Source organism: Equus asinus, chromosome 9 (genome assembly GCF_041296235.1).
Source record: "Equus asinus isolate D_3611 breed Donkey chromosome 9, EquAss-T2T_v2, whole genome shotgun sequence".
NCBI lineage: Eukaryota > Metazoa > Chordata > Mammalia > Perissodactyla > Equidae > Equus > Equus asinus.
The window spans coordinates 21,376,347-21,392,065 of NC_091798.1; the positions used below are offsets into that span (position 1 = coordinate 21,376,347).

A 15,719-nucleotide genomic window follows, 5' to 3' on the forward strand; every position below is an offset into this window, starting at 1 on the left:
CTGTTCCAGTGGCTAGCACTCAAAAAAAGTATTGGTAAGGAAGCAAAGTCAAAATCTCTTTATTAAATCTCATTTCATATCTTCAGGGGTGGATAATCTTATTTCTCCCAGCTAAATTATAAACTCCTTGAGCATAAAACAAAGCCTTGTGTTTCTTTTTACCACGTCCACTCCTAGCTCAGATACAGGTATGTAGTAAATATTTGATATGTTCTTACCTAACAAGCATGTCTGTATAAAATAGATTTTTATGTCCTGCCTACTTTTTCCAAGGAATTTCTTCATGGCATGTATTTATTAAGTAATATAAATATCTATATTGGCAAGTATATTTCCAAATATATAGAAGGTTATTATTCTGAAGGATAAAGAATACTGGTATGGGGACAGGAATTTAAGAATCAAGACTAAGAGTGCTGTAGGATGGGCGCCATTTGATAAATATCCTCTCTGAGGATAGAAGTGATGATTTCTGCCTTACTGGCTCCGTGGAATTATTAAGTTAAGCCAGTTAAGTAAGTGACATTAAAGGCTTTATAGTCTATACCAGTGATTCTCAAAGTGTAGTTCAAGGACCCCATGGGGGTTTCTATACGAGAGTTCAACCAGAGAAACAGAATCAGTAGGAGATATAGACTAAGACATTTATTGCAAGGAATTAGCTGACATGATTGTGGCCCTGGTGAAGCAAGTATGACACCCGTAGGGTAGGCCATCAGGCAGGCCATGCTGGAATTCTCAAGCACAAGCTGAAGCTGCTATCCCCACATGGAGTTTCCTCTTCTTTTTCAAGGAAGACACAGCTCTGCTTCTAAGGCCTCGCAACCAATTGAATCAGGCCCATCCAGATTGTCTATGATAACCTCTCCTATTTAAAGTTGACTGATTATAGACTTTAATCACACCTGCAAAACACCTTCACAGCAGCATGTAGACTGGTGCTTGAGTGAGTAACTGGGGACTGTAGCCTAGCCAAGTTGACACATAAAACTAACAATCACAGTCCCCAAAACTTTTTCAGGGGCCCCTGAGTCCTCCCTTTTCCAATATGAATGAGGCTGGATTTTTTCTTCATATACTTTAAACAATATAGTGCAACAGAGTGAACGCATAAACAGACATGAGAATCCAGCTCTCTTCTACTAATCCAAATACTAAAGAGATTTAGAAAGATTCTTACTAATTTTTTGTTTTGGGAAATAGTTATTTTTCATAAAAATGTATATTAACATATAATGAATATATTCTTCTTAAGTGAATAATTATTTTAAAATTTTCTAATTTTAAGTTTCTGATACAGTAAATATAGACAGAAATAACACAAACAAAAATTTATCAGGATCCTAAGTAATTTTTAAGATTATAAAGGAAGTCTGATTCCAAAAGGATTGAGAACCACTTTCCTGTACAAGTGTGATGATTATAGAACCTTACCTTTATCAATAAAACAAGCGCCTCAATGATTATCCTGATATTTGGCATAAATCATTGCAAATGTCTTCTATTGCACAGCATGAAGTAGACAATATAAAAACTTGGCCTTACCTTATGAATATCAAAATGACCTAATCTGTTCCTCCTCATGCATTGATTTAAACAAATTATTATTCAAAGAATCACAAGATCCTTTTGTGACCTCCTAATGACTTGACCTGATGCTATAAATACCTATTTGAATTTTGGCTATAAACACTTTCAGCATCAATATTCAGTATTTTATTCTAAAGCTTATCTTTTGCATATCTCAGCAAGTTTTCCCTGCCAAGTTTCCTTACATGATGGTCAAAATATTTATTTGGGGGATATTTTTATTCATGTTTTATATGCTAAAAATTGTAAGCTAACAAAGTGGGTAGCAAAGTGGGTAACGAAGCAATCCCTACTTGTGGCGACTTTGTATCCCAGTGGGTAAAATTCGAGTTATTCTTCACTATTTAGTCACCCTTTGATTAACCAGGAAAATTGGAGGACAGAAAGTCTTGGAAACACCAAAAATCATGATTAAAACAACAATGCCCAAAAGATGGTGCAAAATTCATTTGACAAAACTTAATCTAAGCAAAACTGCATATCACATTTGGAAACACATTATCATTATGTAGTGTCACCCCAAAGAGTCAAGTAAAAGGAATAGTAAAAGTATAATCCTTTAAGATAGAAGTTGCAGACTGGAATTGCTACAGGGCCCTGGCAGGTAACGTAACCTCCTGAAGCAGTCCAGATGAAGAATGGGGTTACTTGTGCCCAGTTCAAAATGGGTGGCCTTTATTTAGCAATGGCCAACTCTTGACTTTTATAAATCAATACCCACAGTTATCAGTTCTTTGGCTTGTCCCACGCAAAAAGAATCTGCATTATTATGAGACATATCCTAATGGTAAATGCTGCCAACTAATCTAAAATTTAAGTCTGTGCAGGCCAGGCCACACAAAATATTCCTGAAGATTATTACCACTGTGTAACATCTGATTTAGGAACACTGAATATCACACAAATTATTTGGTGACAAAGGATCAAGAAGGCCCTATCCACCGAGGTCGTCTGTAGCTGCTGCTGTTTTTCAGCAGAGCCTATCCTTGTCCCCTCAGTGATATTTAGTATGCAGGCTCTTCATCATTAGTTTGTCTTTGCTTTCTAAGATTAATTGCTGGAGGTCCAGACTGAGACTTCACACTCCTTCAAATCGTTCATCTTTGAAAGTTTGCTCAACATCTACCTGGCAGAAGAGCCAAGCTTAGGTTGGCGAAGAGAAGGAAAGACTCCCAAACCCGTGTCGTTTACTCAGTGAATCAGCCCTGCAGCTATCCCAGCCCGTCTCTTTGGGAGTCCAGGAAACATCTAAGGCAGGATTTCTCAGCCTCAGAACTATTCACATTTTGGGCAAGATAATTCTTTGCATAAGAGGATGTCCTGTGCAGTGTAGGGTGTTTAGCAGCATCCCGGGGCTTTACCCCCTGGAAGCCAGTAGCACCCTTAACCCAGTTTGACAATCAAAGATGTCTCCAGATATTGTCATAAAGTCCCCTGGGGGGCAAAATCACCCCTTGTTGAGAACCATTGATCTAGGGGTATTCATGCATGCCCCTTGGGGGTCTCTCACCTCTTCTCAGGCTGCTTAGACTGTACTCTTCCTAAGAGGAGTTCTGGTAAATGAAATGTGTTCCGTCATGTTTCATTTCCAGCGATGTTTGATGCCCTGGGCAGCTGCTCTGCTGTCCCCATCCCCTTACCTTAGTCCTGAAAAATTAGTTTTATGGCTAATCTCTCATGTTACCAACTCCTCCTCATGTTTCAGCTATTTGCTCAGTACTTCTTCCAACTCTTACTCTTTAATCCTACGCTAGTGTTTGCATCTGATTAACCAGCTAAAAGGCTTCAAGTTATTTTCCATTCCAAGTACTTAAAACGTCATTTTGTTTGTTCAGTGAGGATTAATCTAGACCCTTGCCTTTCTCATGACTAAAATTAAGACAAATAAGCACTGACAAAGTGGCCATAGGAAGATTTTTCCCCACAACTTTTTCTGCTATATTTTATTTGAAGACTTTTATGACCCTATTTGTAAGGGGAGTAATGACATCAATCTATTAAGGCTGTTGGGGAATTAAATGAGTCAGATTATGCAGGGTGCTTGGCACAAAGTAAGTGCTCAGTGATAGTTATAAAAATTATCACCAGTAACATTTGTGCAACTTGCAGTAAACAATTTGTCTTAAGCTTATGAAATTCATCCTGGTTGTATGGTGCTGGTGGTAGGAGATGGGGGCAAAAGGCTCTGTCAACAGTTGCTTCTTTAATTGGCAAGTTAGGGGAGCAGGAATATAAAGATTAAACATGACAAACTGTCTAAAAATCAGAAATGAGAAGCATGATGCAGTCAATGAGAAATGCAAATATGTACAAAATGCTCAATTCACCTAAGTGTAGAAAAGTTGACTGCTGGAAATGGAAATTATTTAAAGCTCTGAGACGTGTGATCTCGTAACATGATTTACTGGGAAATTCCAGCAGCTAGACAACAGAAACATGGCCTCTCTAACAAAAACTGAACACAGCATTTAATATCTATTATTTGTTACTAAGATTCTACTTAGCCGGATAGCGGCATTTAATTCCAACTTCATGATGCAAATAACTTGCCACATGCCTATTGGTATTTACAATCTCTAAGCAGCTTGGAAAATGAGGCAATGCTTTAAGGGCTCTATATCCATTGGTCAGCATGACAGTCCAAAAGATAGTCTAGCCTCTCTTGTCTCAAAATTGTATGTACCCCTCTGTTAGGGAAGTGGTAAGGGGAAAGACCACTGGTCCTAGGAGTGAGGACATGGGGCTTGTGGTCCCTTGTCTGCCACCAACTTCCTGGTGAGGCCTTGAGCAGATTTATGAACTTCTCTAAGCTTCAGTGTCCTCACCCTGGCACAAGGAAGCAGCACAAAACGACCTCTAATTTGCTTCTGGTGCTAACATTCTGTGATTAACCAGATCTGTGATCCTAGGTCACACTTGTGCCAAGAAACCATGGGACTCTGAGAAAAGGAACAAGGACTTGCAAAGCACTCTTCTCTTCAGCAGATGGAAAACTACGAAATGTCAAGTGCCTTTTAACAACATTCTAGACTGTTCAAAGTGTTAAGCAAATTTTATATTGTTTAGAAATGTCTAGCTTGTATCCTACTGTTACAGCTATTCAGATTTTACATGTTGTAGCTGTTTCTTCTCTTCTAAAATGCCTCCTATGTCCATGTTTCTTCGTAGCAGTCTGATAGGATCCTACAGCACAAAGTCCACAATAACCCTAGCCACCAACCAAGATCATATGTAAATATTTTCATGAAGTCAGATATTACGTTCATTTCTTTCCACCTCCTTTTTTTCTTAAACTTGGTAATATTCCCCTTTTGTTACCCTCAAAATAGGCTTGTTGTTTGCTCTGTCTTCTCTTTTCCTTATGAACCCATCAATGACTATCCATGACTATGGCAACTGGTTCATGACATTTACCCCAATTAGCTGAGTTACAGGCAACTCAGTAAAAGGATTGGACATGAAAATTTCTTTTTTAGGGTGTGAATCAAAACTCTCAAAAAAGCACAAAAAATAATTCTGATTTTCTGTATGTTTGAAGCATTCACATAATCCGTAAGTATAATATATTGGTCCCACTTTCCTTATTTTGTGTAATCAAACCATAATCAATAAGAACTACAACTATTTCAAAATGAGATTTCTGAAGCATTGAGGACAAATTCATCAGGAGCACACATATAAAAGTCACTGGAGAGAGTCTTTTCTTTCTTAAGTGCCCTTGAAACCCAGCAACTGAATTATATTCCAGGCCCCAAAGGAGAGCTACAAGGTTATAATTGTCTCACACTTAATTACATGCATTGCAAAAGGTAAATGGATGAAGCCATTTTTGTACCATGTATAGAAAATAAAATCTCTTATAAATTTTGTTCTTGCTGGCCCACTGATTCACAGCAAGCAGAAATTTATGCAAGAACCATGTCTAACAGTGATGGTGTTGTTTAACTGTGCAGCCGAGCCGAGAACACTGCCTTCACTGTTCTGGGCCTGGGCCCCGCACTTACAGATATGCTATTCTTCTTCTCTTGGGGCCCTGGTGAGGTGGCTTCTTTTTCTGTTTTCCTTTATTGGTCACAGTTGTTTCTTTCCAGGCCATCTTCTCTGAGTTTCCAAGGGAGCATTAGCTTAAGGCCTTGCCTTGACACGGTCAGATATAATCAGAGAAATGAAAATTGTCATAGGAAAGAGAAAGGATATTTTAGCCAAGCTGCACAAGAGAAATAGAGCCACTTTCAAGCCCCATTTCCTGTAGCTTCTAATGGAGCCTGCTCAGGAGGGATGTCAGCTGTGCGGGGGTAAGTAAAAGCAACCTGGCCCTTCCTACATAACCAGGAATGACCACCTCCTATGATGACTGAGTCCAAGTTTTGAATCAGGTCTGAAATATAACTATTTCTCTTTGTGCTGCATTTGAAATCTCATTTGGCTTGCTGAGGGCGAGATCTATGTTCCTTTTGTATCACTGTGTTGTATTTTTCTTCGATTGATTTCACTAAGATAAACTGATGACAAATGCTACTTCCTTATGTGCGATAGAGCTTGCAGCCTGAATGTACCTGAATACATTTTATGATAAATAATATATCCTGCATTCATCCAGTGCAGTCTGAGGAAGCAGACAGAGTTAGTGTCTTGTTCTCAAAGCAGAAAGAAACTACAGCTTTAAGGGAGAGAGTGAGATCATTATATGGCTTCCCCGTTTCATCTCAGTAAGCTCTGAAGCTGGCAGTGGTTTTCAACTATCTGTGGGAACTTTGGTTTCCCTTTGAGTTCAAAGGAGAAAATAGATGCTTAAAGAAAAATCTGTTTACTCTCTAAGTATTAACTACTCCTTCCAGAAAAAGCCCCATGCATGCAAGTGAGTCTGTGATGAACACCTTTAGTACAATCCTACTGTGGCATGCTATTAGGGCTAGGGTAACACATCTCTAACCACAAGGTAAAAAGTAAATTTTTTGAAATCACTCTCAGCAGCTAGTTGTTTAAGCTGAAGGCGGTCATATATCTGGGAACTCATTTGTCCTCCAAATTTGCTACACAATTCTGGCTAAGGTAGTCAGAGGGGAATTCAAAATTCTAGGGAGGAACTTGACCTGCAACAACCGATCTGGCACTCATCTGCTTTCTTCTCCAACATCCCTTTCTCTGGTTCCAGATCTTGTAAACATACAGTCCAGAGAACTAGGAGCGTCATTCCATTAACAGATGCACTGTTACATTAAGCCATTAATCAGGCAAATCACAAATGTTGTTTTCTTTCTAGACGTTACTATAATTAGTCCTAATAGTACCTGCTAAATTTGTCATTTCATTGCCATTGATGACTTTTTAAAATTTTATCAAATGATTCATTTCTCCTATTTATATAGATTTAAGTTGTATTTCTACCTCGGAGGGTTCAGGATCTTTCTCTCCTCCAGTTGTGACTATATAATTCCCAAAGAATATAGCAGGGGAACCTCACCTATTGGGTGGATGAATGGACTCTTGAGAGACTGAAAGTTGAAATTCACATGCTAAGTTTGCAATAAAACCATATTCCCCTCCTGCTCAAGGATGGGCGTTATTGCTTTGAGGCATATGGTGCTAATAAATCAGCTGAGGGAGTCTGCTGTTCTCAAAGGCAGAGCTGGAAAGGGAACTTAATCCAGCCGCCAGGTTTATAGGTGGTGACACTGGGACTCGGGGAAATGACGTCTGAGTTACTGAGACGAAACAGTGACTGGCGTCCAAGGCTCGTGGCTCTCAATCCAGTGCCAGCTTTTCTACCACCTATTCTCCAAATGGCCCTTGCTGTACCAGAAGGGAATAAAAGTCTTCTTGACTCAAAAGTAAGCTAAAACAGGTTGGATTTCTGAGACTGATTCTCTCCACCTACCTACTCTCCTGAAAGTAAACCTTAGCCAGACATTCTTAGATCCTTGTTTGAACCTAGGAAGCTCTGTCTTCATTGCTGATTAAATGTCACTGATTTCTCCCTTTCCAGTAACATCACTTTCAACATTTTCTGCTAAAAATTTCAAGTATCCGGAGCCCTTTCTCCTTCTCATCTTTTCTCTATGGAATACACTTTTGTTAAGAGATTGAGTAAATGGGTTGTTACAATAGCAGTGGTGTGGCTTAGTAAAAAAAAATAAGCGTTGGAATTGATCTTGGAATTGAATCCCTTGTTTTACTTCTCAGTAACCGTGTGACATTAGACAAGTTTCTTAGCCTCTCAAATCCTCACATTGTGTGCGTGTGGGTGTGTAATCATCCAATACAACATAAGGACTGGCTCACAAAAGCCGCTTTATAATTATTAGTCATTTCTATTCATTGGAACCGGATGAGAGGGAATATTATCTGTCATGGCACTTTTAGTGTTATGTGTCTCAATGTCTGGAGCAAAGAAGGAGAATCTCATTTTCTCCTTTTGGCGTTAATCATCACTGGCTGCTGTTAATGCGGACAGCCTTGCAGATAGTTAGCAGCCTGCAAGCAACCTGAATTTTGGGGGAGGACAGACTTCCATTCCTTAACCAAAGTTGCTGCAGGCTGCTCGCGTGTGGTGTAGTATCAATTTGAACTAGCTGGATTGAAGAAACAGCACAGGAACATAAGAATACATTGTTTCTTTGCCTGATCTGCCTGTTTAAATAAAAATACCGGAACCCTGCAAGCTTGGTGGAGAGATTTTCACACACAAGCCACCATGTATTCCTTACAGCCTCCTCCCCAAGTACAACCCAAAACAGTGGCTCTCAAAATGGGCTTTTTGGGCCTGCTGCTTCAGCATTACTCAGGAATTTGTTAGAAATGCAAATTCTCAGGCCCTCCTCCAGACATACTGAGTCAGAGTCTTGGGAAGACTCAGAAATCTGTGTTTTCCGCAAGCTTCCAGGTGATTCTGATGCTGACTGGAGTTAGAGAACCATGACCTGGAGAATCTGCCCGAGTGCTTTATGGCCTACGGTGTTTCTCAAAGTGAGGAGTACATACCAGAACAGTACTCAAAACGATCTGAGATTGAACAAAGATGACATTAGTTCACACTCTGATGTGGCATCAAATAGCGGAATCAGAGTGAAAGTTTTCTCTGCTTTGATTCTCTTTCCATTCTTAAGTCTTAGTTTGATGTGAATAGGTCTTTAACACCTCTCTAACCACTGCTAATCTCCTCTTTCAAGAAAGAGAGTATGTGCAAATTCAGTGTCTTTAGGGACCAGCAGAATCTAGCGATATTTTGGTTTCTTTGTATTTGCTTTTATGAATACCTTTGATTTAGGCACATTATATTTGTTTTACATTTATGTAGTGATAAAAAGTTTTCTTTATAAATGTTTACGTGAGTCAATTTAAAGAAAAAGTTAAGAAAACTATAATACAGTTGGTGTGCAGATGTGGAAAGAATGAGTGCATTCAGAGAAATGCTGGTATGCTAGAGGGAACCTAGTTACATCAGCACTTTAATTCCATTTGTGGCATTTATGAGCTGTACTCCTTTTCTTAGCCTCCATTTTTTCGTCTATCAAATGGGAATGATGATATCGACATCATAGAAACGGTATGAGAATTTATGTATGGCAAATGCTTGCTGCAATCCTTAGAATGTAGCCGGTACTTGCTACATTCTTATTCCCTCAAGTTTTATTTGGGAGTCAATTTGTGTGGCCTTCAGAATACCATTTCTTTCTGGGCTTCAGAGTCCTCATTTGTAAGACAACCAAAAGAGACCTGATGATCTCAAAGGCCCCTTCCGACTCTTCACTGATATGTATATGCATGTATTTTGTATGTGAGTATGTACATATACTTATATATATATAATAAATTCTGTATTCCCTACCTTTTTATAAGCATGGTGTAGGCATAAGTAACTGTATTCCCCAGACATAAACCTTGACTGCTAGGGAATAATATTGAAAGTGGCTGAGCTGTGTTGGAAAATAAAAGTCAAGTCATGAGGAATGTGGGAGCTGATGTACATTTCAGAGCTCAAACGTAATTTCATCGTATTTTATTATCATCTGTCAAACTTAAAGCAACACTGAGACTAGAAAACAGATTGTCATGGAGGTTTCTGAGGACAATGGTTTCCATGAGTTGGTGTAAATATATTCAGAGAGACTTGTTTCTCCTTAATAACCCACGTTTTTCCTTCTGAATTGCTGATGCGTTCGCTTATAGTGTTTGAAAGGCAGCTTGTCCTTTGCTGTCAAGTGAACTTGATAGAATAATAGAAAATTCTGATAAATTCAATCAGACCTTGTTGTTTCCTAAGGGAATTTCTTGACTACTTATTCTACTGAAGGAGAAAAAGAGAAGATGGTGTTTCTTTGGTCTTGTACAAAACACTGACCAAGTTTAACAGTGCAGGTTCCAGTTAGCAGGACCTGCTTGAGTTTTCCCTTCTCGGCATCCCAGGGGACAGTGCTGCAGGAGTGTAGGGGCCCTTTGGAAGGTGAAAGCAAGACATAAAGGGTTACTACAGGATTGCCCTGTTATGAAATCAGAAGTGGTAACCATCAACTTACTGCTTGTAGCATTCTTGTCAATCAGGAAACTTAAAATCCAGAAAAATGGTGAAGTGAATTTCTCAATCAGAATATAAAATAGCTTGCACTATCTTTTACATAACTGACTATTAAAGAGTCCCAGAAGCTAGATCCTCTAAAATATTGACGATTCTGATGAAATACCCCAGTGGGGCTATTCGACTCAATTCAGCTGTCACTTAATTGAAAATTATTATGTAAGGCACAGGGAATGTGCTTGAAGTTACACAAAGGTTCAAGTTACTATTTTACTATCTCTTTAAGCTCCAGTCTCACCTATAAACTGAAGATAAAATGTTCCCACTTCACAAGATTGTTGCGAAAATTAACCAAGGAGATGACATTGGAAATAACCAGAACAGCTAATAGTCACTGACCACTTACTACTTGCCCGGTGTCACTCCAGGGGCTAGGATCATTTAGCCTCAATCAATCTCTGAGGTAGGTATTATTCTTAGGTCCAGGTGGTGGATATGGGAACAGACCCCAGAGAGAACTAACTTGCCAAACATGTAGTCTGGCTCTAGATGCCTCTTCTTTAAGGCTTAAAAACACTTGACATTGTTCTCAGCATTTCCTATGAGTTGAATCATGTGAAATTAGATACTTGACCTTTTTTCTACTCATAAAAAAAGCAATTTTGTGTGATCCTACCTAATAAGCATTGAATATGGATTAATAGTAGCTACAGTTGCTACTGCTAAAATAGTAACAATAATAATATTGATTTTTATCTTTGAACCTCCTCATTAATGTAAGGAATGCAGGTGACACTATAGCGTAAAGACCACTAGCTTGGCAATCAGGAACGAGGTGATCTCTAGGTCTCTGTTTCCCCATTTGTAAAACAAATGGGATTGGTCTTTTTCAGCTCTAATAGTCAATGGCAGAGCTTTAAAAACTGCATTGGGAAAAGGACCAGGTTTTTGGCCAATCCATCTTCAACCAATAATTTCTACTGTGAACGACTAGTACATAGTTCATGTCATACACAAGGCGAGTTTACTGATCACCTGCTTGCATATCGTAGCAGGGTAAAATCAGCATACCCAGTTCTAAACGCACATTCTCAATTTCTGTATTTAACTTCTTGTAAACCAGTAATAAACAGTTCATGGACTGGTGCTGCTTCATGGACTATACTTTGAGTAGAAATGGATCTCCATGATATATATAAATAAATTCTTAAAGAAAAGGGAGCGTGTGCGTGTGTGTTCGTTTCCCTTTAAAAATGTATTGTTTGGAGGTTAGAAATGAATATCATTAAAAACTGGAGAATTTTAAAAAGGAAGGCCACAGATGTGTGATATAAACAACAGTACTCAGAACATTTGGATAAGGTAGAGAAAAGAAGGCAGTGTGTACCAGAGTCTGTTAGTACGTTTATTTTAAAAAATTGTTTTTTTATGTAAATAATAGCTAAGCACGTTCCACGTTGTCATGTTTGAAGCACTGGGGAATTAGAGGTAAATGAGGCCTTGCCCCTCTCCTCCAGAAACTCACGGTCTAGCCAGAGATGCAGCACATAAGCATGAAATTGTGGAATAGCAGATAATGCTCTGAAGAAAGACACAAGAAGAAGCATTTAATTTGGCTGGAGTATCAGAGGCGGCTTGACCCCTAAGGTGTAATTTCTTATATTTTGGTGTTTCGAATAGTTTTTCTTTATTAAAAAAAACTTTTTTGTTCGTGTCTAACTCACACACAAAGTAGACTAATCTGGAGTATACAGCTTTGATGAATTATAACAGAGTGAACACGCTCATGTAGTCACTCGATCAAAAAGTCACTGCTTGATCAGGAAATTGAATGTCACCCGCTTTCCGGAAGGTCCTGATGTGGCCCTTCCTAACTGTGGTCCTCTCCCTCTCCAAATGTAACTATGATCCTGATTTCTAATACCAAGGATTAAATTTGCCTGTTCTTGAAATGTTATGTGAATGGAATCACACTGATATAATCCCTTGTGTCTGGCTTTTCTGTTCAGTGTGATGTCTGTAATCATGCTTCCCAAACTGTGTGCCAAAGTATCCCAGAGCACTGCAGGATATTTTTAAATTTTAGAGAAACATAGTGATATTCAGTATCTATCAGACACTGAACAAAGTAGTATCTCGTGGTAGTTTACAATTTCAACATTAGACTGCACTACATTCCTTTCTGTGGTGTCGTATCTTTGCAAACATTCAAGGGGCTGTGATTAAAAGCAAGTACATGCAAAAATTTGGAACAATAAATGGCAGGTTCTAATCTGATTCCAAGATTTGAGATGCTGTGCAGAGCCCAGCGGGCATACACATCCCACTAATAACAGTTACTTTGGTTATTTAAGGATGAAATTAAAATATTAGTTTTTTCTTTCAATTGATGCGTACTTTTTTTAACATAGGTGCTGAATTGCTAGGACAGAAATCTTTATTAAGTTATTGAGACCTAACTACTTAATAATTCGAACTATTAGATACTTCTTTTGGTGGAGCAGCATTATGAAAACATTCCTGAGACACTAAGTGACCTGAGAAAGTTTGGGAAAATCTGGTCAGAAAGTTCATTTGTATTGTTATGTGCAACAGTCTTTGTTCATTTGCATTTCTGTTTAGTTTTCTATTGTATGAGTACACCATAGTTTATTTATGTATTCTACAGTTGGAAATTTGGTCTGTTTCCAATTTGGAACTATTATGAATATTGTTCCTATGAACAGTTCTAAATACATCTTTCAGCAAACATACATGTATATTTCAGTTAGGTATACATTTAGGAGTGGAAATACTGAGTCATAGGATATGGACATTTCAACTTCAGTCGAAACTGCTAAATAGTTTTCTAAAATGGTCATTCCAATTTACATTCCCACCAGGGTTGTACAAGAGTATCCGTTGTTTCATATCCTACTAATGTTTAATATTTTTAGTCATTTTAATACAGCCAATTCTTGTAGGTGCAGGGAAATCCAGATTTTGTGCCGCCTAAAGCTTAATTCAATTTTGAGGGTCTTACCTAAAAAAAGATAGTAAATTATAAATACAAATTTAAGTTTAAGAATGATTAATTATTGAATAGGAGAAAATAAATTACAGCAAATTATAAACTTTCAAAGCTGAAAAATAACCCAAATATCACAAAATCAAGAAAAATTGAGAAAAGTCATGAATTCATTGCCCATCATACCCCCTACAATTTTCCATCTTTCCACTTTTTGGTTGCATATTCCTAGATTACCTCTTCATACGGCAACATTTTGTATTATCACTTTCTCTGGAGAAAATAGAAAGACAATCCAGTCTTTCTTATAGTACATTTGATCAAAACTTGTTTTCAAAATATAGATCATTTAGGGAAGTTTCTTTATGTTTAAGAATTTGTCAAATTTAAAGAAATTGCTATAGATTTTTTTCCAAAACTGAACTGCAAATTTTTAGGACGTCACAAATAGTACAGCATGTAATCTTAAATATACTTTGAATTGGTGAAATTCATTCGTCATCCACGTCCTGGTTGTAGTGGTTTATTGTGTATTTTGCTAGTTCTTCCCTTTGATTTGTGTCTCCATCAGCACAGCAGGTAGTAAGAGCTAGCAATTAATTACCTGTACCTGGGGGGTGACCACAAACCATATACAAATATCCCACTAAATCCAAACTAAACGTTTCCCCAACTTACCTTCCAGCATTCGGATCCCACATACCCTCACAGCTGCTTCTATGATCATATGACTTTTCTCCTCCCCCCACCTCCCATTAATATGTTGAAATATCTTCCTTCCTTTTCTAACTTAAAACCACTCTCGCATTCCTGTGCCACCTAGTCAAGATGTATTATCCTTTTTATGAATCTCTGAATTTGGGGCGGGAAATATTTTGTTTAGAATTACTACTTCTACATTTATAAAAGATTGAGCAATAATATTCCTTTTCTTCAGCTTTATTGAGGTATAATTGACAAATAAAATTGTAAGATGTTTTAAGCATACATCATGAAGATTCAATATATACATACATTGTAAAAGGATTCCTCCCACCTAGTTAATTAACACACCAATCACCTCATCTTTTTTCTAGTCGCGACATTTAAGTTCTACTCTTTTAGTGTTTTCAATTATACAATACAGTGTTATCAATTACAGTCACTGTGTTATACATTAGATTCTCATTAGACATCTGACATATTCATCTAACAGCTGAATGTTTGTACTCTTTTACCAACCTCTCCCTATTCCCCTACAGTGCCCCTCAAGTTCCTGGCAATCACTTTTCTACTCTCAGTTTCTATGAGTTTGATTTTTTGTGTTAGATTCCACATATAAGTGATACCATGCAGCATTGATATTTCTCTGGCTTATTTCATTTAGCGTAATGCACTCAAGGTCTACTTATGTTGTCACAAATGTCAGGGTTTCCTTTTTTCTCATGGCTAAATAGTCCATTGCATATATATGCCACATCTTCTTTATCCATTCATCTGTTGATGGACAATTAGGTTGTTTCTATATCTTGGCTATTGTGAATAATGCTGCCAGGAACCAGATATCTCTGATATCCTGGTTTCATTTCCTTTGAAGGTATACTTAGAAGTGAGATTGCTGGATCATATGGTAGTCTATTTTTAATTTTTTGAGGAAGATCCATACTATTTTTCATAATGACTACACCAATTTACCTTCCCACCAATAGTGTACAAAGGTTCTCCTTTCTCCACGTCCTCAAAACATTTGTTATTTCTTGTCATTTTGGTACTAGCTGTTCTGACAGGTGTGAGTTGATATCTCATTGTGATTTTAATTTGCACGTCCCTGATGAATAGTAATGTTGAGCACTTTTTCATGTACCTGTTGGCTTCTAAGGACAAATGTTTATTCAGATCCCCTGCCCAATTTTGTTTCATTTTTTGGTATTTAGTTGTATAAGTTCTTTATATATTTTGGATATTAACCCCTAATTGGATATATGATTTGCAAATATTTTCTCCTATTCTAGAGGTTGCCTTTCATTTTGTTGCTTTTCTTTGCTAGACAAAGCTTTTTAGTTTGATGTGGTCCTACTTGTTTATTTTTGCTTTTATTGCCTTTGCTTTTAGTATCAAATGCAAAAAATCATTGCCAAGACTGATGTTGATGTTACCACCTACATTATCTGCTAGGAGTTTTATGGTTTCAGGATTCACATTCAAGTCTTTAATCCATTTGGAGTTGATTTTTGTATACGGTGTAAGATAGGAGGCCAGTTTCATTCTTTTGCATGTGGCTGTCCAGTTTTCCCAACACCATTTATGGAAGAGACTATCCTTTCCCCATTGTATATTCTTGGCTCTTTTATCACAAACTAATTGACCATATACGCATAGGTTTATTTCTGGGCATTGTTCTGTTCCATTGATCTATGTGCCTTTTTTTATGCTAATACTATACTGATTTTATTACTATAGCTTTATAACATGGTTTGAAATCTGGAAGTGTAATGCCCCCAACTGTTATTCTTGCTCAAGATTGCTTTGGCCATTTGGGGTCTATTGTGGTTCCGTAAAAATTTTAGAATTATTTTTTCTATTTCTGTGAAAAATGCCACTGGAATTTTGATAGGTATTGTACTGAAC

At 37.7% G+C, this 15,719-nt stretch overlaps 1 protein-coding gene across 12 annotated transcripts in view; it reads left to right on the plus strand.

The window, feature by feature from the left end:
* ATP10B (ATPase phospholipid transporting 10B (putative)) overlaps window positions 1–15,719 on the plus strand; it is a 286,627-nt gene that overhangs the window by 46,141 nt on the left and 224,767 nt on the right. For 6 of the 12 annotated variants that reach the window (XM_070517118.1, XM_070517122.1, XM_070517125.1 and 3 more), the window contains exon 1: window positions 5,661–5,885. The exons of 4 other annotated variants lie outside the window; for them this stretch is intronic. The gene's annotated coding sequence lies outside the window, so the exon portion shown is untranslated. Of the gene's footprint in view, window positions 1–5,660; window positions 5,886–10,391; window positions 10,569–15,719 lie in introns of those variants that run through there. 2 more of the 12 variants (XM_070517119.1, XM_070517127.1) reach the window with 2 other exon arrangements.